This window comes from Saimiri boliviensis, chromosome 8 (genome assembly GCF_048565385.1).
Source record: "Saimiri boliviensis isolate mSaiBol1 chromosome 8, mSaiBol1.pri, whole genome shotgun sequence".
Classification (NCBI taxonomy): Eukaryota; Metazoa; Chordata; class Mammalia; order Primates; family Cebidae; genus Saimiri; species Saimiri boliviensis.
In genome coordinates, this window is record NC_133456.1 from 73,199,037 (window position 1) to 73,223,481 (window position 24,445).

Consider the following 24,445-nt stretch of genomic DNA (forward strand, 5'->3'; position numbering starts at 1 on the left):
GGGCCGGGAGCCGACACAGCCTCTCTGCAGAGGCCTCTTCCTCTTGGGGTAGGCGGGGAGGGACTTGGCGGGGGGGGGGACGGGGGCGGGGGCGGGGGCAGGAGGTGGCCCTTGGACCAGGCGCCAGAGCTGTCAACCGGGCGAGGTGTGGCGGGCGGCCGGGGGAGGGGACGCGGTGCCGAGGGGCCTCCGGCACCGCCGCTCCGCAGTTCCCGGCTGCAGGCGCAAATAACGCGGAGGGGGCGCGCCGAGCTGCGGCTCAAGTGGCCACTTCCTACTCCCGAGGCCAGGGGATGGGGAGGGATCCGCGGCCGCTGACTCCTGCCCAGCCTCGGTCGCCATCCCGTCCCCTTGCCCCGAGCTTTATAGAGGGAGTCTGGGTGGAGGGCGCGGAGGTGAGGGGTGGGGGGTAGGGGATCCACCCGCAGAGGTGTGACATCGCCCTCTGCTGGGTCCGCAGGGAGGGAAAGATCATGGTCGTTCAGCGCCAAGTGGGGAGGGGCCCTGGGAGCCAGACAATCAAGGGGACTCTCGGACTGTGCGCCCCGGGCTGAGGATCTCGAGGGACGTCGTGAGCCCAGAGGTCCAGGGGGAGTAAGGCACTCTCTCACTGTTCCCGGTGCAGCCACCACGCAGACCTGGCTCCTCCTGTATCCAGGTACCCTCGCCTGCATGCGCGCCCTCTCCTGCCACCTGCCCGCGGACACAGCTGATGGCCACACTACACCGGCCCACGCTACACCACACCATAGCCCTTCCTCCCTCACTCACGCTCATTCGTCCTCACTCACTGGACCCTCCCGGGCCCTCCTTCCAGGCCCACAAGCCCTGAGAGCCTCCCTGACTGAGAACAGGTAGGGGAAGGGCTGCGGAGGGGGAAGTAAGAAAAGCCATCCCCCTCCTGGAAGGCGCCCCCCGTCCCCGGCGCACTTCCTGCCCAAACCGCTGAACCTCGCTAACCTGTGTCTCCCTGGAAAGGGCTGGGAGGAGTCCTCAGACTCCCCAGCAGGTTTGTGAGGAGGGTGGGCTCTGATTGAAGCAGAGGAAGAGAGGGAAGAGAGAGGGCACCTCAGGAGCTGTCTGGCTCTTCTGGGGACCGACAAGGAGTGAGAGGGAATGAGATTTTAGTAGGCCTGGTTACTTAGACACTTCCTGGGGGCAGAAAATTAGACCTCCCAGTTAGGGCTACAAGGAAGCCGGTGGGGGTGGGGGTTGTTGAGGATTTGGAGGAGACTGCTCCCCCTTCATTCCCTCATTTCACTTGCCCCATGGGGGCAGTTGTGGTCCCAAAGGAGCCCTTTCTTGCCCTCTCTGTGCCTAAGCACAGAGAGTAGGAACAGCTAGGAAGCTAAGCTGCTTCAGTCTGTGCTCAGCCCCTGACCATATCCCCTCATCCAGGTGGCCCTAGGGAGAGGCGCCTAGACAGCAGCCCTTATACCTAAGCCTGGGTGGCCAGCCTCTGGATTGGAACCCAGAAAATGTGGGTAGTGCCATGGGAAGGGCTGCCTATTTAGGGTACAGGCAGACGGGGTTCAAAGCCCAGATCGCTTGTTTTTCATACCTCACTGCCTCAATGCCCTCAGTGATAAAAAGGTATGTCGGCCAGGCGCGGTGGCTCATGCCTGTAATCCCAGCACTTTGGGAGGCCAAGACGGGCGGACCACGAGGTCAGAAGATAGAGACCATCCTGGCTAACACGATGAAACCCAGTCTTTACTAATAATACAAAAATTAGCCCGGCGTGGTGGCACGCACCTGTAGGCCCAGCTACTCAGGAGGCTGAGGCAGGAGAATCCCTTGAGCCTGGGAGGCGGTGGTTGCAGTGAGTCAAGATCTCGTCACTGCCAGCCTGGGCAACAAAGTGAGACTCCGTCTCAAAAAAAAAAAAAAAAAAAAAAAAAGGTATAGTTATCATTTCTATATCCTGAGCTTGTTAAATCTGTTAATACATGTAAAGTATGTGCCAGGATTATAGTAAGTGCTCAAAAATGTTAGCTATTTTTTATTTGTATGAAGTTTAAATAAAATATAGAAGCAGATAGGAAAACGCTGAACAGTGCTTAGCAGATCGCAGGGATGGAATAAACCCAGACACTTGGAGAAATCTACCAACTCCATTCAGGTCTCTCTGGAGGGAAGAGGGTAAGGAAGCTAAAGGGGCAGAGAAACAGGTCCCACCCACGGGGCTCCTAGGCCTTTTGGGGCAGGCCTAGCCAGGGGCCCTGGATCGGTTCCTCGGCCAGGGCTGCTGGAGCTGGGTGGTTTGAAGGCCATGGGAATGCGACACATGGCTGAGAGGACAAGCATGGTTCACGGCTTCTGCCTTTTTCTCTGCACACTGATTCTGGGCCTGCTTGCAGGGATGGAACCTCTTCCCTGCAATAGTCATTCTTCAAGTATGTGTGCCAGGCACTAGGGATACTGTGCCGAGCGAGAGCAGAGAAGACCGATGCCTCAAAGAGCTTCAAGTCTAGTAGGGGTCAGGGATGTGATTCCAATATACATGCAGATAATTGTCTCTAATTACAGGTCGATGTAAATGTTACAGAAGCCAAGTTGAATGTTGTGGAACTAAATCCCAGCTCTAGGGACTTCAGCTAGTCTTGGGCAGGCCTGGGGGCTCTCTAACCAGTGATTTGATGCCCAGCGGAGGGAGTTGGGACCCCCATTACCCTCCAAGTCCTTTTAACCTTTTGGTGTCTGATCCTGAGCCTATCTTCATTCATTCCCCTGACCATTCATTTATTCAACATACTTTCACTCGGGCGTTCTATAGACCAGTCCCGTGTAAGGAGATCCACCAGCTGACAGCCCCCACCCCCTGGAGCTGTGCACAGCCAAGAGGGTCCCTGATACAGAAACCAGTTAATACAGTGTGCTAAGTGCCACAGGGTAAGTGCTATACCTGGGTAAGCACTTCCACGTGCTGCAAGGAACGGACCTAGGCGAGAATACTGGCAAAAAGGGATGTCCAAGAAGGTGATTTTTTTTTTTTTTCTCTTTGAGACGGAGTCTAGCTCTGTCGCCTAGGCTGGAGCACAGTGATGCACTTTTGGCTCGCTGCAACCTCCTGGATTCAAGCGATTCTCCTGCCTCAGCCTCCTGAGTAGCTGGGATTGCAGGCATGCGCCACCACGCCCGGCTAATTTTTATATTTTTAGTAGAGGCAGGGTTTCTCCATGTTGGTCAGGCTGGTCTCGAACTCCTGACCTCAAGTGATCTGCCTGTCTCGGCCTCCCAAAGTGCTGGGATTACAGGCATCAGCCACTGTGCCTGGCCTAATTCTTGAATTCAATCTTGGCAGCTGTGCTGCAGTTAGCAAGAAGAGAGAAGGGAGTGGTATATGCAAAGGCTCTGGGGCCCATGAGAGCAGGGCAGGCTAGGGGCTCTCATTCCAACTCAGAGGAGGAGGAAGGAACAGGGTCATGAACATATGATATTGCCCAAGCCTTTTCTTTTCCATAAGCCATCCCCAGCCGGGGGCCACCTGCTTCTCACAGCTCAGAGGGGCAGTCTTGGGCTTCCGGCCCCAGCGGTTCTCGGTTCCACTGGGTTCCTTGGGCACTCTCTATGTTATACTTCCTCAGCCCTCTGCTCTACCTCTTCCTTGCTGCAAGGCGCATCCGTCTGCAAGCGTTTCTGAATACGTGGGGCATGCTATGTCTGTTTTTAAGGAAGGGCTCAGAGAAGTTAAATGACTTGCTGAAGACCACAGAGACAGTCCCTGGCAAAGACAAAATCCAGATCCCACGAAGCCTGTCCCCAGTTCTGTGTCTTCCCCCTTCATCAGGATACCTCGGAAGGGGACCCCAGGGAACCCAGAAGTGCTGCACTTGAATGACACATTCAGGCCCTTCCTGGCCACTTCCGACTGGTGCCTCCTGCCCCACAGTTGCACACGTGGTAAGGCCGCCTCCAATTTCTTTTTTTCAGAGAGGAGAGGGGAGGCGGAGGAGGGAAGCTGGGCACCCAGGCACTGAAGGCACTTGTTGGGACCACAGTCCAGGTTCTAGCTTGGGGGTGGGGCAGGAGGGCAAGGGGCTCTCTCCCCTCCCTGCCCCTCTCTTTCTCATTCATTATCCCCATCTCATAAAGCAGGAATGAAAACAGACTCAGGATCTGGCTGGCGGCCTGCGGTGACATCAGCCCAGAGGTGGCTGCCCTGACCCTGACTACTGGGGGCTGAAGAGACCTCCTTCCCTACTTTGTCCCGGCTTGGCAGAGAGAAGGAGGAAGGCAAGAGTCAACTCTCCTGAACCCCTCTCCCTTCTGGGGCACTGAACTTGGGACAGGTAAGAAAGGTGACACTTGCCTGAAGGGACCAGAAAGGGTGTGTCCACAGGAACGGGAGGGGTACTGGAAGTGGCTTTGGCCAGACACCACTGCCTCCCGCACCCCCTGCCACTCCTTGCCACAGCCCCGCCAGCACCTCTCCCAAGCGTTGTTCTCCAGACGCCCCCTGCCCTTCCTTTCCAGCCTCTCTGCTACGGTGCTCTTCCCTTCTCCGCCCTGTTACCGCCTTCTTCCCAGCCTCAGCTCCCACGGCCTTTCCGAGCCCAGTCAGCCCACACTCGGCTTCTGAGACTTGGGACCTGGCTGACCCAGATTCTTCTTGGCTCCAACCTCTGGGCTTCCCTACCCAGATGCTGACCTCTCACCTGCCGTGACCTCCTCCGTTCCTAGCTGACCTCCTCACAGCACGTTGGGCTACGCTTTGAGCCTGGTCGTCACTGAGCCATCTCCTCCAAGACTGCAAGTCAGATATTGCAGGTGCCCACCCATTCCTCCTCTCTGCCTAGTTTCAAAACCTGGTCCCCAAACCCCTTCTTTTCCCCACCTGTGGACCTCCTGAGATGCACCTCTCTCCCAGCCCAACCTGGATGACTCCCACTCCCAAACATCCCCAGCACCGTCTCTCTGAATACTTCTCTTCTTGTTTTGCTGATTTCCAGGAACGTTCCCCCACAGCAGCTGGCACAGGCTTTTCTGTACTACTCAAGCCCCAGTTGCACCTTCTTTCATTCTCAGCAGTTTCTCACCTTCCAATGTACTAAAATAACGCAGCCTCTCAACAAACACTCACCGAGACTTCTTTGCCAGGCAATGAAGATAAGTGAGCTCCCTCAAGGAGCCCACAGTCCAGTGGAGGAGAAAGAAACGTGACAGGGTGATGTCAGCATATTCCAGGTGTCGCGCATGGATTTTGAGGACAGTGCCGTCATGAGGACAATGTTTAGGGAAGTTGGGGGAGGCAGGTGTGGGAGGGGCTGGAGGATGTAGAGAGAGCGGCAGGAAGGCAGAGAAGGATGCCACAGGCTAGGTGACGGGTGAGAAGGTCCTGGTTGGAGATGGGGTGAGGAGGAGGTGCCGCCAAGGTGACAGGTGTGAATGATCTTGCAAAGGTAAGTAGCAGCACGCTTGGTGACTGATGGGCGTGGGAGGGGAGAGGTATTAGATGTCTGAGTGTGGGTGATTTGGGGGACTGGCAGCAGGGCATACTTTGGCCCCACTTGAGGATCCAGAAAATACAGGAGAAGGAGTGGTATGTGTGAAGGAGAATAAGGAGTTCCGGTTGAGGCTTGCAAGGAGAGACGCCCCGTAAGCCACTGAGTATCTGAGTTGGAGTCACTAGGCACAGCATGGAAGCCCGGGACGAAGTAGGGATGGTGGGAAGGATTGCCTGGGAGAGCTGTGGAGGGAAGAGCAGAGGCTGAGGTGGGTATGAGGGAATGCCTCCTGGCTGCTCCTGCAGGCACCATTCACGCCTCTCTGAGAGCACTTGCCACACCGAATTGTAAGTGTTCCTGTTTGTCTACTCCCACACCGTCAGCTTCTCAAATGCAATCTTAGCATAAGAACAACTACAATTACCATTGCCGAACGCTTGCTGTGTCAGGCGCTGTGTTAAGAACCTTATTAGGTTATTCCATTTGACATAAATGAATTAATAGATGAATGAATGAGTGGACGTGAGGATATAGTACTTGGATGGATGGATGAGTGAAATATGTATATGTTGATGTACATATGGACAAGTAGGTAAACGGATGGGTGAAGGGATGGGTGGATCAGAAGATAAATGGAACGATGGATAGAGGAGTAGATAGACAAACTATGTATGAATGATGAATAGTTGGCTGGATGGATGATGGATAGGTGAGTGGACAGAGAAACAGACATGTGAATGGATGGGGGTGTCAATGAATGGTAGGATACATAAAAGACCAGACAAGCAGGTGTGTGGATGAGAGAATGCATGGATGGACAGATGGATGCATGGGTAGAGAAATACATGAACAGATGGAAGAATGGATGAGTAGAAAGAAGGATAGATGGAGAAATGAAAAATAAATCAATACACAAGTGTGAGAAGACAGATAATTAGATGAAGGGATGAATGGATGGGTGAGGAGATAAATGGGTGGATGGAAAGATGAATGAATGGCAGGATGGATGAATGGGTAGACGATGGGTGTGCGGATGAAAAGATGAATGAATGGATAACTGGATGACTAGCTAGCAGGATGGCTAGAGGAATGAATGGTTCGATGAATGAGTGGATGAGTAAATGGATGGATGGATGGATGGATGTGTGGACGGCGTCTCCTTCTGTCCCCTGTTATAATCTCTTTAACAGTCCTGATCCTGAAACCCCAGGACCCAGCCCCAAGTTTGGAGGGTTGTGATTGGAATGGGAAACTTATAGCATCATAGAAAGTGTCAGGGGAGGGAGGAGTGTTTTGTGGGGCTGGCAGGACAGCCATTATCTATTCCCAGGTAGAAAAGTGGTTTTAGGAAGTAGCATTCAGGCATGCAGGAAGCAATGAGGCCTTGCTGAGTTAAAAGACAGACCTACCTCCAAAGGCATCTGGTTAAGTGGTGGCAATCCCCAACTCTTAGTCTGATAGGCCCAGCTGCCGATCTTCAATTCAGTTCTCCTACCCAGGAGCTGCATGACCTCAGGCAATTTCACTTACCCTTTCTGACTTTCCTTATTTGTAAAATGAACCAGCAACATCCACCTCGCATGGTCACTGAGAGAATGAAACAAGATCATGCCAAGAAAGCACAATTGCCTTCAAGAAGTAATCAAATGTGTAGATTTCACTTTTGGTGGGGGGAAGATGAACTAAGGAAGCCTCACGTTGTGTCTGTTCAGGAAGAAGGGTGCGTTTGGTGTGGGGGGATGATGGCATCGCGGTCTAGGGTCCTCATGGCCTCTGGGTATTAGCAGAGCCTCTTAGGGTTCCCCTTGAGAAGCCCCCTCCTGTTTCTGGCTCCTGCAGGTTCAGGTCCTTGGAGATTTCCAAGGCCAGAGCAGGAGGAAGTAGCATCTGATGGGGGCAGGAGCTAGCACTGGAGCCCCTCCCTCCACCCGACCCTCCCTTTCTGGGCCAGGTGCCAGCAGACAGGGCACCCAGCTCTGTATGAAACAAAAAAAAAGAGCTGCTTGTTGTGGAGGATGAGTCATGGAGACCCCAGAATGGCCCTGGGAGGAAGTGGGGAGAGCTCTCTTCCCCCAGCCCATCCCCAGGAACAGGACTTCTCCTACAGCTGGGCCTCGCTTGTGGAGCATGTGTATTAAAACGAGCCAGGACCTGGGATTCGTACCTTTGTCCTTTCCGCTGCTTTCTTTCACCTCTTTTCTTCCATTTTCTCTCCATCACGTTGACAGGTTTTCAGATGGAAGAACAGAGGCTGGGAAGCTTGCCTTAGGTCTTGCAGATTATCAGCGATATTCAACACCTGGACTTTTGACTCTGATGGAGGCATTTTCTCCTCCTAAACTGGCCTGTGCTGACCTTGAACATAGGATAGTAGAGAAAGACTGTGCTGGACTTTTTATGTAATTTCTTTTTCTTTTTTTTTGAGACAGTCTTGCTCTGTCGCCAGGCTGGAGTGCAGTGGCAAAATCTCAGCTCACTGCAATCTCCACCTCCCAGGTTCAAGCGATTCTCCTGCCGCAGCCTCCCTAGGAGCTGGGACTACAGGTGCACACCACCACACCCAGATAATTGTTGTATTTTTAGTAGAGACAGGCTTTCACCATGTTGGCCAGGATGGTCTCCATCTCTTGACCTCATGATTCACCTGCCTCGGCCTCCCAAAGTGCTGGGATTACAGGCGTGAGCCACTGCACCTGGCTTTTTATGTAATTTCATCCTCATAGCAATCCTGTAAGGATGACTTTATTACTCCATTTTCCCCCTTTTTTTTTTTTTTTTGATATTTTTAGTAGAGGCAGGGTTTCACCATGTTGCCCAGGCTGGTCTCGAACTCCTGAGCTCAAGCGATCAAGCCCCATCGGCCTCCCAAAGGGCTGGGATTACAGGCGTGAGCCACCATGCCCGGCCACCTCCATTGTGCAGACAAGAAAACCGAGGCTCAGGAAAGTAACTTACCCGAAGTCACGTCTGGTAAGGGTTAAAACCCAGATAGGACCCTGAGGGTCTGACTCCTGACTAGAGTGGCACCTTAGAGAGAGGGCCATGAGGGTAGGGACCCCACGGGGGTCTGAAAGAGCTGGCGAGGGGCTCTCGGGCACGAGGACCGGGGCGCTGTTTGTTTGACTCCGAGGCAGGACTCCTGGCTCTGCCTGCAACTCTGTGCCAGGAACCCCAGCTCTCTGTGCAAAATGAAGATGCTGAAGCGCTGCCAGCAGGGCCATACCTAGCCCCAGCCCCCACCTGAGGGCTCAGGAAATGACACACCTGAATGCAGAGCAGATTGTTGGACCGGTCTCCAGGATCAGCTCCCAGGGGAGGGGTTTGCAGATGGCTTCGCAGCAGCCCCCCAGCAGGGAGGAGGCCCAGGAGGAGAGCCCTCCGGGCCGGCCCAGAGCCTGCCGTGTAGAGTGGCGGGCACGTGGGCCTGTGGGTCAGGTCCTGATGTGCGGCCTTAGACAGTTTGCTGAAGGTCTCTGGGCCTCATATTCCCCTTCATAAACAAAAGGAGAAAATGTGTTCTGTCTACCTTCTGGGCGAAGGGCCTGGAGGAAGACACCTCCTACCCCATGGGGCTCTAATTGTGGGTCAGAACCCGGGCTCTGGGAAGAGGTGGGGGAAAGGGGGCGCTGCATGGTCTGCCCATTGGTAAGGACTGTCAGGAAGCATAGAACCACACCCTGGGGGCTGCCTGGAATTTTTTACACAGCTCTGCCTGTGCACAGGGGCTGTGTCCATCTTCTTGACACCATTGCTACGGGATGTGAAACAGCCTTTTCTGCTCCTGCAGGAATAGAGGATGTGAAGGGGCAGGTGGGGACAGCTCGTGGCACGATGATCGGCTCTGCTGTGGCAGCTAAACTCTCCTGTGGTCGAGGCTGGACGCTGGGCTCAGCTGTAGATAACTGCTCCTGGCACAGGAGGGTGACTGAGGTGCCAGAATGGGGGGTGGGCAGCAGAGCTGGAGCTCCACGTTCTCAGGCCCAAGGCAGACAGCACCAGCGGCCAGCCGGCAGGGGCCTCTCTTCTGGGGCTGTCAGTTTCGCAGAAGCTGAAGTGCCCAGAAAGGGGTGGGAGGATAGTGGTGTTATTTCAAGTGAGTGTGTGTTTGTGTGTGTGGGGGTCATCCCTTCTCCTTCCACACCAGCCTAGGCTGAGGCAGTAGCTCAGGCAGAAGGGGGCTGGGGGGAGGGGAGGGCAGGGCTTTGCAAAGGAAGAGGCAGGAATTCTGGTTGGAAATCATTCAAATGGGGCTATGAAACCAGAGCCCTGTCTCAGAACAAATTGGCCAGATTTGGCCTGGGGCCGGAGTACTGGGAGTGGAGGAGGCTGGGCCCTGGCTGAGCCGGGGAGGGTTGGACAAGACTCTGATGTGTGGCTTGGGCTGTGATGGGAAAAAGGGGGCAGTGATCCCTGTTCTTCCTGCCACTCTGTGGGCTGCCTGGGTGACCTAGGAGGGAGCTGCCAGGCGCCCAGCCACCCCCGGCCTGTCCTGGAGTGACGGGTCGAGCCCATCACTGACACCTTCCGGGGCTGGCGCCCAGCTTCGACCCTGCCGCAGCCCTGTCCCTGCCCTGATTCTTTTCTGGAGCAGAGGGGGCCCTGTGGCTCCCCAGCTTAGCAAGTATTCATTCTCACTGTTCTGTTTCCCTTCTAAGTCCCATGCCAGCAGCTCCAGGGATGAACTGCCCCGGAGCTGGGGGCTGGGGAGGCAGGGGTGTATCTCTGAGGCTTCCGGGTATGCCTTAACAAATGGGTTCTCACTCCTTGTCCTAACTAGCCGGGTGTCGGGGGCCTCTTGCAGGGTTGCCAGGGGAATCCCTCTCTTCCCTGGTCAGAGCTGAGGACAGGCCTGGATCACGCACTGGGGAGGGTGGGCATGAGGGGTTCACTGCAGGGGCCAGGCCTTCAGAGACCCATCAAAGGGGCTGCTGAGAAAGGCGGCCTTGGAGGGTCACCCAGGTTCACGCTGCTGAGATGGATGGAGGTCTGCGCTGAGGGAGGGCGGTAGAGGCAGCTGGGGACGGCTTGACTAAGAGGGGAGTGGCCAGGGCAGGACAGTAGGCTCCTCGGCCAGGACCAGCTTCCCGGCCAGCTGGCCGCTGCAGGCAGGCGGAGCCCCACGGAGCGCTTTCCAGGGAGAAGCTCTGTCTGCCTGCCTGTAGTGGTCTGAGTGTCTGGGCCTTTTCTCAGGGAGGAAACAGGGTTCCTTGGCCACTCAGCCCCCACACTTTCTCTTCTAGACTGAAGGGCCAAGTTCAAGCCTCAGGGCCAGACAGAAGCAGAAATGAGACACACGCCGTGACCTCCCCCTTCCTGCCCGACCCTTCCCCCTCTCGACCTGAGTCCTGGGGTCTGTCTGGCATACTGTTCCTTAAACACTGCCCTCACAGTGCTGGCTTCTGCCCCTGTTTCCATGACAGGCGTCTCACCCTTTGTCCCCATAGCCTTTCCTTTGACTACAGTCCCACCCCATGGAGAGGGACCCAGAGACTGGTTGGGAGCCCCCTTCTCATTCTTCTCTGTGCCCACAGAGTCTCCAGAGGGGACTTACTTCCCACCCACCCCCAGTGTGGGGTCTCAGAGGCCTCTACCTTCCCCCTCCCAGCCCCAATGGAGGCTTCCAGAATCCTCTCTGCTCCCCACCATGTGGATTCCCAGGATCTTCTCCGACCTGCCCCACCGGGGGTCTCCGTCTGGTTCACTGCTCTCAGCAGCCCCACCTCAGCGAGCTCTCAGGATTCTCCACACCCCAGCGTGGGCTTCCCAGGGGAGCCTGGAAAGAAGGGCGCTTCTCAGGCTACGGAGGGGGGCCAGCCCTGGCCTGCTGGGAGGGGACTCCCTTCTGGCCCTTCCTTGAGTGAGGATCAGGCTGGCCTTGGACCTCCACTATCAACCCCTCCTCTCGACGGAGGGGGGGCCTGCTGGGGCGGGGGAGGGAGCCGGAGGGGGTGGGAGGGGCCAGAGAGGTGGGGGAACCGGTCTTCTGTTGTTCTTGGCTTGGAGCCCCCAGCCCCAGGGAAATCCTGACTCTGTGGAAAACTGAGCAGGCAGTCAGGCGGAGGAGGAGGAGTGGGAAGAGGAAGAGGAGGAGAAGGGGGAGGAGGACCAAGGGCTAGGGGTGAGGGGGGCTAGGGGCTCCTCTCATAAATCAATCCCACCAGCGTCTCAGGCCTGACAAAAACCAGAGACCCAGGGTCCCTTGGGGGCCAGTGTGGGGAGGGGTGCAGACCATCGGATGGGCTTCAGGAGAGGAAAGGCTGAACCGAGGGGCAGCGTCCTGCCCAGAGGGTTCTGCCTCCAGTCCCCCAAAACAACAGGTGTGTGTGTGGCAGGGAAGGCGTCTGAGAAAACAACCCCAAAACCACGGGAGCCCAGCCTCTGAGGCTGTCGCGTATCGATGGGGAAGGGGGCCCCACTTGTCTACAATTCAGAACACTTTTATTGCCATAGATGGAGGCCTGGTTCAACTCCTGGGGAACCATGCGACTTCAGACAAGTTAATTCACCTCTCCAGTCTGGATCTCCATCCCGCCGACTGGAAGCGAATGTTTACGGAGGTCCCATCTCACTTTGGCCTCCTCTGACGGACACCACAGCCCCTCTCAATGCTTGGCAGAGGAAAGAATATTGTTCTGGAGCTGGTGGGACAGCACTGAAGCGTCTAGGCTCCACCATTTAGTCACTGTGGTCGTGCGCAGCTTGTAGAACTTCTCAGATCCTCAGTTTCAGCATCTGTGAAATGGGCATAATATTGGCTCCCTGGCAGGGCTACTATGCCAGCGAGGGAAGTGCAGATGCTCAGTGGAAGGCCATTGTTTATTTTGTGTCTGCCTCTAGGATGTTTGCAGCATCCAGAGATCCCTTCTGTCCTTTCCCGATGCTAATTCAGCGGATGCAGCTCCCAAGCCAGTGGAAGAGGAAACCCTTGCAAGCCGCTCCCTCAGTATTTCCGAGAGTCTGCAGGTGCTGCTCCTGTGCCCACTCATCCTTCCTGCCATGGCTGGTGTCTTCCTGCACCAAGTGTTCCCCACTTGGCCACTGCTCCAGGGGACACCTGAGCCCCAGGATGTGCTCTGGCTGCCCATGGCCAAGATCTGTGCCATGGAAGAAGGATGCGGCCAGCACAGTGCTGCGGACAACTAGCATTTGAACATTCGCTGCCGCTGCTGTTCCAACCCCCGCGTCTCACCAGCTGCTGGCCTTGCTCCCACAAAGGGCCATCGAGGGCCCTTTCCTGTGCCCTCACCCTCTAGCCTCCCCTCCCGATGTCCCATTCCTGCCCCTCACTCCTTTCCCACCCAGGTTCCTGTGGTTGTTGACCAAACCACCTGGCACCCCTTTGTACTCCCCTCCTGTCCCTGCTAAGCCCAGGACCGCACCTGGTTTCAGCCAGATCCCCATTCGAGTACACTGAGAAATTTCAACCAGCAGAAGGGGCTGACTCTGGCGGTGTGTTCTGTTCCTCTGAGGGGATGCTGAAAGGGCAGCAGTTCATTTCCTGGGTAGTAATGTTTTCTCACAACTACATTGTGTGACTTTGACCAACCCCTCCCCTGCGCTGAGCTTCCCCATCTCTCCTGCCCCTCCCATCCCCCTGAAGGCTCACTTTCTTCTCTAGGCCTCAGGCTCTTTCTTCATGGGAAATCCCTAGGGTGGTATGTGGGTGATTAGGGAGTGAGGAGGCGTGGAGCTGGGCCACTCCAGGTCTCTTCTCTTTTGTTTTTGGAGACGGAGTCTCGAGCTGTGGCCCAGGCTGGATGCAGTGGCACGATCTCAGCTCACTGCAACCTCTGCCTCCCAGGTTCAAGCAGTTCTCCTGCTTCAGCCTCCTTCGTAGCTGAGACTACAGGCACCTGCCACCACGCCTGGCTAATTTTTGTATTTTCAGTAGAGAGGGGTTTTACCATATTGACCAGGCTGGATTTGAACTCCTGACCTCAGGTGATCCACCTGCCTTGGACTCCCTAAGTGCTGGGATTACAGGCCTGAGCTGCTGTGCCCAGCCAGGTTCCTACTCTTGAGTTTGAACAAAGTCAGTGCACAGGACCAAGTCCGGGGCACAGCCTGGGGAGAATTAGGCAGGGCTGGTCTATCCCCCTTGAAACCTCTAGCTAGGGTCTCATTTCCCAGGGAATCTTGTCTGCCTCCTGGATTTCCACGCACTGACGCAGCCCCAAGGATCCATGGCCAGGATGCAAGAGACAATGGAATCAGAGGCCTTTGAGAGCAAAGACCTTGCTGGGCAGCTCTTGTACTGGCCAGACTGCCATAGTTTGAAGGTGTGGGCTTTGAACTATGAGGCGTGAGAAGCCCCCGCAGGAGAGTCGGCAGCACACAGGTTCTCAAACAGAACCTTTCCAAATTTCTCTCGCACACTGCATAGCAGTCCCTCAAGGATGCAGTCCGTACATTATGCGGTGGTGGCACTTCGGGCCTCTGGGTCTCACCTATTGCCCCAGGGCTGTGAGGAGCCCCGTCAGGCCAGCTGGCAAGGTCCAGAGAGACCATTTATCTGACAGCGGCATCTCCACTCTTCTCCCAGGGGCAGAAAGCCCCTCTCCAACCCCCATGACAGATGGCACCCAGACTCTGCTTAGCCACTCCCGGGGATGGGGTACTCGTGACCTTCCGAGGCAGCCCCCCCTTGGTGGGGTAGCTGGATGACTGAAGAGTTTAAAGTGGAGACTACAAGCATTTATTGCTGGTCCCTCTGTGGGAGTGAAGAGGGGGTCAGGGAGCACAGCTGTGGATGCCACCATGAGGGAGGGGGTGGGGCAGGGCTGCCTGTTTGGGGTGAGGCCCGGGATCCTGGGGAAAAGGCTCAGGCCTAGGAAGCCAGGGATGGAGTTTGAGTCTCTGCGCTGCCATTAACTCGTCGTGTGGCGTAAGGGAGTCCCTCCTTGGGCCTCAGTTTCCACAAGTATAAACTTTGGGGGCTGGGCTTGGGGACTTCTAAGGGCCCTGCCCCTGGCGACGGATGCTCTTCCGTGAGTCTATGAATAGCTGGCTCAGGGGGATCAGCCTTGGTCCGCTGGGCTGGGCTGGCTTGAGAGTGCTCAGAGAATGAGCCCTGTGTGGGACAGGACAAGGTTCTCTTTCATTTCAAGAGGTCTTGGCAGCAGCCCAGGGCCCACAGGCTCTCCCTCCTGCCAAGGTCAACCCGATCCTGACCTGGGGGGCACGACTGCCTGGGGCGGCTGAGGTCAGGCGCTGACGACTTGATTGGGAAGGAGCCCAGCACAGATGTACAGACTCCTGTCCTCTGGGCTGGGGTCAGGGTCTGAGCCACAGCAACTCCGTGTGGCTTGTGTTCCTGACAGTGACCCAGAGCTCTTTCCCCCACACCGCCTTGGTGGTTCCTGGAAAGACCCCCACTGGCCTCAGCATCAGGCAGGTCTCGTATGGAATCTGGACCTGCCACTTACAGGCCAAATGACTTTGGGCAAGTCGTTGCCCCTCCTCATCTGGAAGTCAGTGACTCTAATTTCTGCCTTGCATGGTTGCTGGGAAGGCCGGGCGCAGTGGCTCATGCCTGTAATCCCAGCACTTTGGGAGGCCGAGGTGGGCGGATCACCTGAGGTTGGGAGTTTGAGACCAGCCTGACCAACATGGAGAAACTCCATCTCTACTAAAAATACAAAGTTAGCCAGATGTGGTGACGCATTCTTGTAATCCCAGCTACTCAGGAGGCTGAGGCAGGAGAATCGCTTGAACCCAGGAGACAGAGGTTGCGGTGAGCCGATGCGCCATTGTACTCCAGCCTGGGCAACAGAGCGAAACATTGACTCAAAAAAAAAAAAAAAAAAAAAAAAAAAAAAGGAAAAGCCCATGAGCGTGCATCTTGCGCACAGCACGCACTCCATGAAGAGTGTGTGGTGATCATGACCCCAGAGTCAGCTAAGCAGAAGGTGACAAGTAACTAGCGAGGCTGGACTCTTCCTGCTGCCTTGGCCCTCTGTCGGTCTGTCTGTCCATCACAGCACTGGGGCCTTCCAATTCTCAGGCCCTAAAATCTGCATAATTTAAAGCAGTCAAAACAAACTGCACTCACTCTATGCTGAGAGGTAACAAGCTCCTGGCCGAGCCTAATGGGTTCCAGGTGTGCTCTGTGCCCTGCAGAGGCTCAGCTGGCAGCAGTGGTGGCGGCTGTGACTTTGCCTGGCTGGCTGAGAAGACCCAGCTAGCCCAGTCCTCTCTAGCCCAACCCTCCAGCCTATGAAAACTGCAGAGTTGGACCGGGCCCTACTCAGTCTGGTGGGATGGATGTCAGCCTTGTGCTCAGAAAGCCCTGGGTTCCAAATCAGGAAGCGCTGTCCACACCCCCAGCAGCACACACGGAGGTCGCCCAGACTCTCCTGCCTTTATCACAAGGGGTTCTGGGGCCGCCCAGACAATTTTCACAGATCTGTAAAACTCCCTCTCACAGGAGGTCAGCTGTGGAAGTGGCCTCCCAGAGAGGCCAGGGGAATCAGGTGGGAGCCCAGAGGGCACGAGTGAGGTTTCTTTTATTACCATGCTATATGAATTATCCTGTTCTATAATCAGAGTGACAGCTGTCATTTATTAATGGCCAGCCATGGGCCAGGTATTTGGTGCTTTTCACCCAGGATTCATCAAATGCTTACGCCACATATGGCGATGGCAGGCTAATGTCATCTCACAGAACACAGAGGAACAGAGAGGCTCAGGGATACACGGTTGGGAACTGGCTGAATTGGGACTTAAGCCCAAGCCTGTCGGATGTCCACGCTAAGGTCTGCTCACCATACTGGGCAAGACCTCAGTATTTAGGCCTGTGTGTCCGTGTGAGGGTGGATGGGAGGAGCTGGGTGGAAGCAGAGCAGGGAGTAATTTCTCCTTGAGTGACAATGCCAATCATGCACGAGGTGGGCATACAACACCGTCGCCCATTTCAGCTGTACCCCACCCCGCCCCACACCTAGTCCTCCTAGTCACAAGCTTGAGCCCTGTTCTGCTACCTGGGTGAAGATCGTCTACCTCAGCCACCTTATCACTTCTGGACCAGGCCAGCCCAAACCCTGCCCTGGCTATTGGAGGGGACTGTTGGCATGGAGGCCACCATGAGATCACCCACTTTCGCCCATAACAGCTGGGCCCTGCAGGACAGACTGGGCAGTTGGGGGAAGGCTGGAGACCCACCGTGGAATCACAAACGGTGTTTGGGCACAATTGCGCGTGGGAGCCTTGGCCCCACTGTTTGGGTAATTATTAGTAATAGTAATGCTGGCCGGGCGCAGTGGCGCAAGCTTGTAATCCCAGCACTTTGGGAGGCCGAAGCGGGTGGATCGCGAGGTCGAGAGATCGAGACCATCCTGGTCAACATGGTGAAACCCCGTCTCTACTAAAAATACAAAAAATTAGCTGGGCATGGTGGCGCGTGCCTGTAATCCCAGCTACTCAGGCGGCTGAGGCAGGAGAACTGTCTGAACCCAGGAGGCGGAGGTTGCGGTGAGCCGAGATCGGGCCATTGCACTCCAGCCTGGGAAACAAGAGCGAAAAAAAAAAAAAAAGTAATAGTAATGCTTAGCCTCTGTAGTCTCAATAATCATCCCATACACACAGTGTCCTTACTGATATAACTTCTCAAGCCACCAGGTACTTTCCTTCACAGTACTTACCAGGTTTTTTTTGGATGGAGTTTCACTCTTGTTGCCCAGGCTGGAGTGCAGTGACACAATCTTGGCTCATCACAACCTCCACCTCCAGGGTTCAAGCAATTCTCCTGCCTCGGCCTCCCGAGTAGCTGGGATTACAGGCATTCGCCACCACGCCCAGCTAATTCTGCATTTTTAGTAGAGACGGAGTTTCTCCATGTTGGCCAGGCTGGTCTCAAACTCCCGACCTCAGGTGATCTTTCCGCCTTGGCCTCCCAAAGTGCTGGGATTACAGGTGTGAGCCACTGTGTCCAGTACCAGTTTGTTATTATTCACTTACACACATATTTTCTTGGTTAATTCTGCCCTCCACCAGGCTGCAAGCTCCAAAAGGACAGTCAGCTTTCGGCTGTATGCCCAGTGCACCGCACACGGCTGACACACAGCACAGATCCCTGATAAACTCTGTGGAACGCATTTATGGACGAATGAGTGAAATGGTATCAGCAGGAAGCTGAGAAGAGGTAGACAGGACTACGGGAGAAGGCGGGGAAGCAGGAGAAGCACGAGGATGAAGCTTCCAGAGTCTGTGGATGGAGCTGGGCTGGGAGGGCATACCCAGTAGGGACAGAGGACAGAGACACTGCATTCTCGGTGGCCCCTGGGAAGCCAGGTGTGGTTCTGGGATGAAGAAGCTAAGCTGTAAGGAAGCTGTGAGGCCTCTTCACCTGTCTGGAGCTAAACTGTGGCCTCCTGCAGGTCAGGAATCAGAGGAAGCCTGCGGAGTACGTCTCTCTCATCTCTCTCGCATCTCCAGACTTCTGCAACCCAGAAGAGCCACCAGCCAGCCCCTTCTCCCCTCCCACTGATCCTCTCGAGGGAATTCCTGAAGGAGCTCAGCATTTGGCTATGTCAGGGAGGCTGTGAAGCGGCCTGCTGACTGCAGTTGCAGGACGGGACGTTCTCCGCTGGCATCCCCTTCCACTCCTGTCTCGAGCTGCTCCGCGCATGCCCCTCTCTCAAGCAAGCTCCACTCCTTAGCTCAGTGTTCTTGAGGTGGTGGAAAGGGAAGTTGCTTTGGAGTTACAAAGATCTGGGTTGAAAACCAGCTCTAGCTGGGAGACCCTGGGTCCACTCAGCCTCTCCTGGCCTCGGTTTCTTCATCTCCAGAACCGACAGGGTGATGCCCACCTTGCAGTGAGGCAGTCTCCCAGTGCCGGGAGCGCTCATTCCCTGGCCTCTCACTGCTGCTCTCATCAACTGGCCGTGTGACTTTGGGCAGGACTCATCACCTCTCCTGGTCTCAGCTTCATCTCAAAAACAGGGTTGGCTCCCACAGTCTTGAAGGCCCCTTCCAGCTCTGACTTGCTCCGTTCTATTCTGAGCAGGGAGCCCCACCTCTGGGGAGGAGGACATTCTTTCAGCGGAGATTCAACCCAGGCACATGCTCGCCAGCCCCATCCCTCACATTTAGCCTGTAGCTGTTGCCACGCAGGCCGCGCCCTTGGCACTGCGCTGCTCCCCTACCCACCCCCTCGCCCCCCCCCCCCACTCGCCAGGGCCACAGGTGGGTGGCTCCGCTCCTGTGGGGCTGGAGGGGCCTGGGAGGGAGGAAGAGGGTGGGAAAGAAGAGGGAAGAGTGGAGGGGCTGCAGAGGTAGCCAGGTGGGAAGGGCGGGGCCTTGAGCCCCGGGGAACTCTAGTGCTGCCTTTCTAGCGGTGTGTGTCCTTGGGCAAAGCTGCTTTAACCTACCTGCTTCCTCGTTTATGAGCTAATAATAATAACAAATTTTTAAAAACCCATTAGATCGCAGTGAGGATTAAATGAAAGAATATCTGTCAAGCGTCTGGCACTGCAGCGTTCTGTTCTGGGTGGGGGGAGGCAGGCACGTACACCCTTCCCTTGCCCCGGGCCGGGGCAAGTTCCACGCAGGCCCGTGGGGCCGCCTTGGCCACCTGCCCGCAGGCGGACCCGAGCCAGAGAGGCCCACGGTCCTCGCCGCAGCCGGAGCCACCTCCCGTGGGCTGGCGGTCTGGGGTCCTTGGCCCCGGAGCCCCAGCCCGCAGAGCAAGGGGAAACTGCGGCCCGAGCCAGCCCCCGCCCCACCCGCGCGGCCTCAGCCCGGTACAGGAGCCTTTGATCTGCAACCTTCAGGGGGATTAAGAACCTGAGAGCCCCGCTCCCCGGGGTCCCCCACTCCCCGACGCCCTCCCTCCGGGCTGACCTCCCAGTCTGCGGTCCGGGCTGGGGGCCGGCTCCGCCGCCGGTGGTCCCCGCCGCTCCTGGCGGCCGCGCCTCCGGGAAGGCCACTTGGATTACACGGGCTGCAGCCGCGGCCGGCGGCTTTGGGGAGCCCGGGGGCTGGGACCCGCGGGCGGGGCGGGAAGGGAGGCTGGGGGCAGTGGGCCCCTCCCGGCCATTTTGGTCGGGGAATCTGTGTAAAGTGTTTAAAAAGAAAAACTCTCCGGAGGAGGACGTAACCTTTTCTTAACATCTGGGGCTCAATTAGCTAATGACAGCAAAGCCTTCTCCGGTGTCGCTGACCCCTGGGCAGCAGCCCGGCTCCCCCACCCTCGGTATTTATACAGCTGCGGCCCCTCGCTGGGACTGGGGGCAGGGGGTTTGACTGGGTTATCTCGACGGAGATCCGCCGCCCACCCCAAAAAGGAGAAAGAAAAGGCTTAGCACACAGTCCCACCCACGGCCCCGCGGCCCTCCCGGTCGCCCCTCATCTCTCCCTCTCTCCAGCTCCTGGCGCGCCTCGGCCGTCCAGCTCTGGGGCTTCTCTCCTCTCCCTTTCCTCCCTTTTCTATTCTTTCTCCTCTCTCCTCTCCTGTGTTTTACCTCTTCCTCTCCCCTTTCTCCCGTTTCTTCTCTCGTTTCTGCTCAGCTTTCTCGCTCCCGCCTCTCTCCCCCACAGCTCTCCTGCATCTCTTGCCCACCATCCCCTTGCCTGCCTGCCTCTCTTCTCGCCCCTCTTTCTGTCTTTTCTCTCTCTAGCGGCCTCCCCTCTCTTTCTGACTGTCTGAATAGCTCCCTTGTTCCCTGTCTGTGTTCCTGTCTCTCCCTCTCATTCTAGTGCTTCCTCCCCACCTTTGTCTCTGAATGCTTGTCTGTCCTCCCCTGGCTGCCAGGAAGATTCCCCACCCCCCACCCCCATGGGAGCAGACCTATTGCCGGCCACCTCCGGACCAAGCATCCTTTCCCGCTGAGCTGGGCAGGCCTGTGGCTGGGCACAGGAGGGCTGACTCCGTATCCTGCACGTGGGAGTGTGGGAGGGCTGTGTTTCAGGCTCTCCATGACTAGAGCCAGAGGGGATCCCCGGGGGCCCTCCTAGACACCTTTCCACTCCAGCTGGCGGAATCTCACCCTCCCTGGAGACTCCTTGCCCCCACTTCACCCATCCCCATGGTATTTAGAAACCCCGCACAAACGCAGACAAACACTTTCCTCTTTATCCGCCCTGAGTGCAGTCAAAACAGGCTGGAGTCCCTTAAAAAAAAAAAAAATCACTAATACTAAGAAAAAAAAGTGATAAGCTCAGAAACTATAAATAGCACAGAATAGTCAAGTCGGAGGGCAGCAGCCAGCAGCAAAGAGCACAGAGTTCGGAATGCAGGGAGACGGATTCAGCTACTAACGCCACGGTTGAAACAGTTCTGCCACCTCCAGGAGTCAGCTGAGCCTCAGTTCCATCATCTACAAAGTGGGCATAATAATAGTTATTAAACAATATTGAAACACTGTGGTCTTTCATGAAGGCAGTTGCTTTTTGTTTTCCTGGAGAAAATCTCGGACTCTGATTTTTCCAGGATAGAGCTGTGTTCCAAAATTCGACCTCCTCCAAATTCACTTGAAGCTCTCGTACCCATCGCTGACCCCTCTTATCTAAGGGTGAAGGCTTTTCGTAGAAAAACGCAAACAAAGGCAACATTTGCAAACAATGAGTTGAGGGGCTTGGGGGTCCTAGAGCTCCTGAAACTTTGGGTTGGTGCTGCGTGTGACCCTGGACTTACTGCGCGGATGCTTCGTGAATCCTCACTACAGCCAAACGAAAAGGGTCCAGTGGTCCTGTTTCCAGTGGTCCACTTAGGGAAACGGGGAAGCAACTGTCCAAGGACCACAAAGCGGACTGGGAGCCCAGGGTCTCGCCTCTAGCGCTTTGGGATTTTGGGGGTTTCTCCCAGCGGGTAAGGAGTAGAAGCGAGATGGGTCGCTTGGTTGGGTAAGCCACCCATCTCGGAAAGGTTGGGTAGGCGGGCCTGGGCCGCGGAGGACACAGCGGCCACTCTTTCTGGGAGGCAGAGGTAGGTGGGCTCCAGCCTCCCACTCCGAGCCGGCCAGACCCTCGGTGCAGGCGGAAGGGGGGCGTGGGGAGCCGAGGAGGGTGCGGAGGCCTCGCTGCTGTTGTTGCGCCCCTGCCCAGCGTCGCCTCCCATCCCCGGCTCGCGGTGCTCCGGGCTTGCCGCCGGCCCGGAAAGAAGAGCCCCGAGGCTTGGTGTGCAGGAGGACATTGCCATCAGATCTCGTCTCCCGCCGCCCAGCGCTGCTGCCGGGGGTCGGACCCGGCCGCTCCCAGCACCCCTTCCCGAGCCCTGGCTGGGCGAGACACAGAGATGATGGCTGCGGAAGAAACTGGAGCCCCTGCGCCGGGGCGACCGCGAGGGGCCGAGGCCTTCGAGAACGCTGCCGTCCCTTGCCAAGGTCAATCAAAGCCTCCCACGATCGGGAAGCTCGCGCCGCACGCGCGGGGGCAGCGGAGACCGGGTCCTCGGCTGGGCCGGGCGAGGGTGGGCTCGGGTCTAGCTGCTGAGGGGGTGGGGGGCGGTCCTCCCGCCCCCTCTCGGGGAAGGTGCTCGGAGACTCCCGGGCCCGAGGGTGGAGAGGGTGGGGGCGCTGGGGCTACAGGCGGGGACCCAGGCAGAGGGCTCTGACCCACCCAAGAGGAAATAGCTACTAATTAGGGACTGGACGTTTTTATGCTAATATGCACCTGGCTGCGCTTTTCTGCTGGCGGAGAAAGAGTGTAGAGTGGAAGGGAAGAAGTTCCGGAGAGCGGGAACCTTCCGGAAGCACTAGATTCCACGATAAAAGTCAAGCCCTGGGCTCGTGCTCACCCGCTGTGTGGCCTTGGAGAAGTTGCTTAGGTTCGCTGAGGAGCTTCAGTTTCCTCCTCTGAAAAAGTGAGAACAAGGATCAAGTTTCTTCCCAAGCTCAGCCACTCTGTTAGCAAAAACGGAAGGCAGGCCAGCCCTCACTCAGGTGGCTCTCGACGGATAGAGAGCGAACGGACCGGCTTGCGGGAGGTGCGGGTCTCGGGACGGAGTCCTGGGGGCGGGCTGGGCAGCAGAGAGAGGCGAGCAGCGCCCTCGGATCGTTGGAGGGAGCGTCCGGGGGTGCTCCGCTGTGAAGAGAAATGGGAGATGGGTGGGGAGTGCTGGAGAGGACTGGGGACTCGACAGTGGGACCGACTTGAGCTTAATCATAGGGTTGGGGTGGAGGGGAGAAAAGGGAGATGACTGATGAAGTCCTGAAGATGGCCTAGTGGGTGGGAACCAGGCAGGGGCAGGTCGGAAGAAGTAGGAGACAGGCTGGAAGCGGGAGGAGGAAGTGGTGGAAGAGGAGGAAGGCAGGGGGAACGCCAGGATATTTTGAAGGGAGGGAACACTCTCCGTTGGCCTTACTCAACTCAGCTCAGAACTGGAGGAGGCGTCAGTGTTTTTCACAGACTAAAAGAAGGAAGAGCACATCTGGGCTGGGCGCAGTAATAGCCTGTAATAGCACTTTGGGAAGCGGAGGTGGGCGGATCACCTGAGGTCAGGAGTTCGAGACCAGCCTGGCCAACACAGAGAAACCCCATTCCTACTAAAAATACAAAAATTAGCCAGGTATGGCAGTGCTCGCCTGGAGTGCCAGCTTCTTGGGAGGCTGAGGCAGGAGAATCGCTTGAACCCGGGAGGTGCAGGTTGCACTGAACCGAGATCGCACCGCTGCACTCCAGGCTGGGCGACAGAGAGAGACTCTGTCTCAAAAAAAAAAAGAGTGGATCTGGAAGAATCCACAATGGAAACCGAAGCAGGAGTAGGGTAGGTTGGACAGAAAGGGCTGCTGAGCAGGGCTGCCACTGAGGGTGGGTTACAGGAATTTGAAAGCAAAGTACTAGAAACCTCTGAGGGCATGGGAAAGGGAAAGTGTTTACTGAGGTTGACTCATTGTCCATCTCAATTGATATTGATTCATGGTAAGTTTGAGTTCCCACCACCCAGTGTGGTCTGTGTCAGTTCCATTTTACAGACAGAGAAACTGAGGCACAGAGCAGTAAAGAACCTGGCCCAAGATCATTCAGCTGGTGATAATGAGATGAAGGAATGGTTTGAACCCAGATCTGTCTGTTGCCCAAATGAGGCTGCTTCCATTGTGGTCCATTGGAAGATGCCTTCCCTTCATGGGTGTGGCCATCCTGGCAGCACCAACCCTTTTGGCTGGAAGGGGCTGGGCTTTTTTAACTGAGTCCTGAGCCAGCTTGAACCTAGCCGGAGGCCTCCAACCCAGCTGGGAGGAGAGGGGAAAAGGGCAGGCTGTGCCCCCGCCAAATGAGATCAAACCGTGTCATTTATTCTGCAACATGCTATTTTTCTCATAATATTTCTTCTTTCTTTTTCTTTTCTCTCTCTCTCTCTTTTTTTTTTTTTTTTTTTTTTTTTTGAGACAGAGTTTCGCTCTTGTTGCCCAGGCTGGAGTGCCATGATGCGATCTCGGCTCACCAAAACCTCCGCCTCTTGGGTTCAAGCGATTCTCCTGCCTCAGTCTCGGGAGTAGCTGGGATTACAGGCATGCACCACCATGCCTGGCTAATTTTTTTTTTTTTTTTTTTTTTTTTAAGTAGGGACGGAGTTTCTCCACATTAGTCAGGCTGGTCTCAAATTCCGGACCTCAGGTGATCTGCTGGCCTCGGCCTCCCGAAGTGCTGGGATTACAGGCGCATCTAGCCATCTGCGCCTGGCTTCCATTTCTTATTTGTTCCTCTACCACTGAGCATTTACGTTGTCTGCAAAGTCTTGCAATTACAGGTAATGCTCACTGAACGTCCTTTCGAGAATATCTTTGTAATGAGTCCTTTAGAGGATAGATTCTTAACAATGACATCAATGGGTCAAGGGTATGCTTGTTTTAAACTCTTGTAGATAGTACTAGACTTCTCTCCAGAGATGCTGTTTCAGTTTATACTGCCTCCATTAAACTATGAGTGTGCCCATCCACTCACATCCTTGCCACTGGGTATTCTCTCTCTCCCTCTCTCTCTCTCTCTTTCTCTCTCTCTCTCTCTCGTGGGGGGCAATCTACTGAGTGAAAAAGAGTTTTCCACTTTTGTTTTCATTTGTA

General features: G+C 56.0%; 1 long non-coding RNA gene across 1 annotated transcript; it reads left to right on the forward strand.

Annotated features, from left to right (window-relative positions):
- Positions 1-3,652: 3,652 nt before the first annotated feature.
- LOC141585405 (uncharacterized) lies at positions 3,653-8,201 on the forward strand. Its single transcript, XR_012518851.1, has 3 exons — positions 3,653-3,903; positions 4,099-4,292; positions 4,477-8,201. It is a non-coding gene; the product is annotated as an uncharacterized LOC141585405 (long non-coding RNA).
- Positions 8,202-24,445: the final 16,244 nt, after the last annotated feature.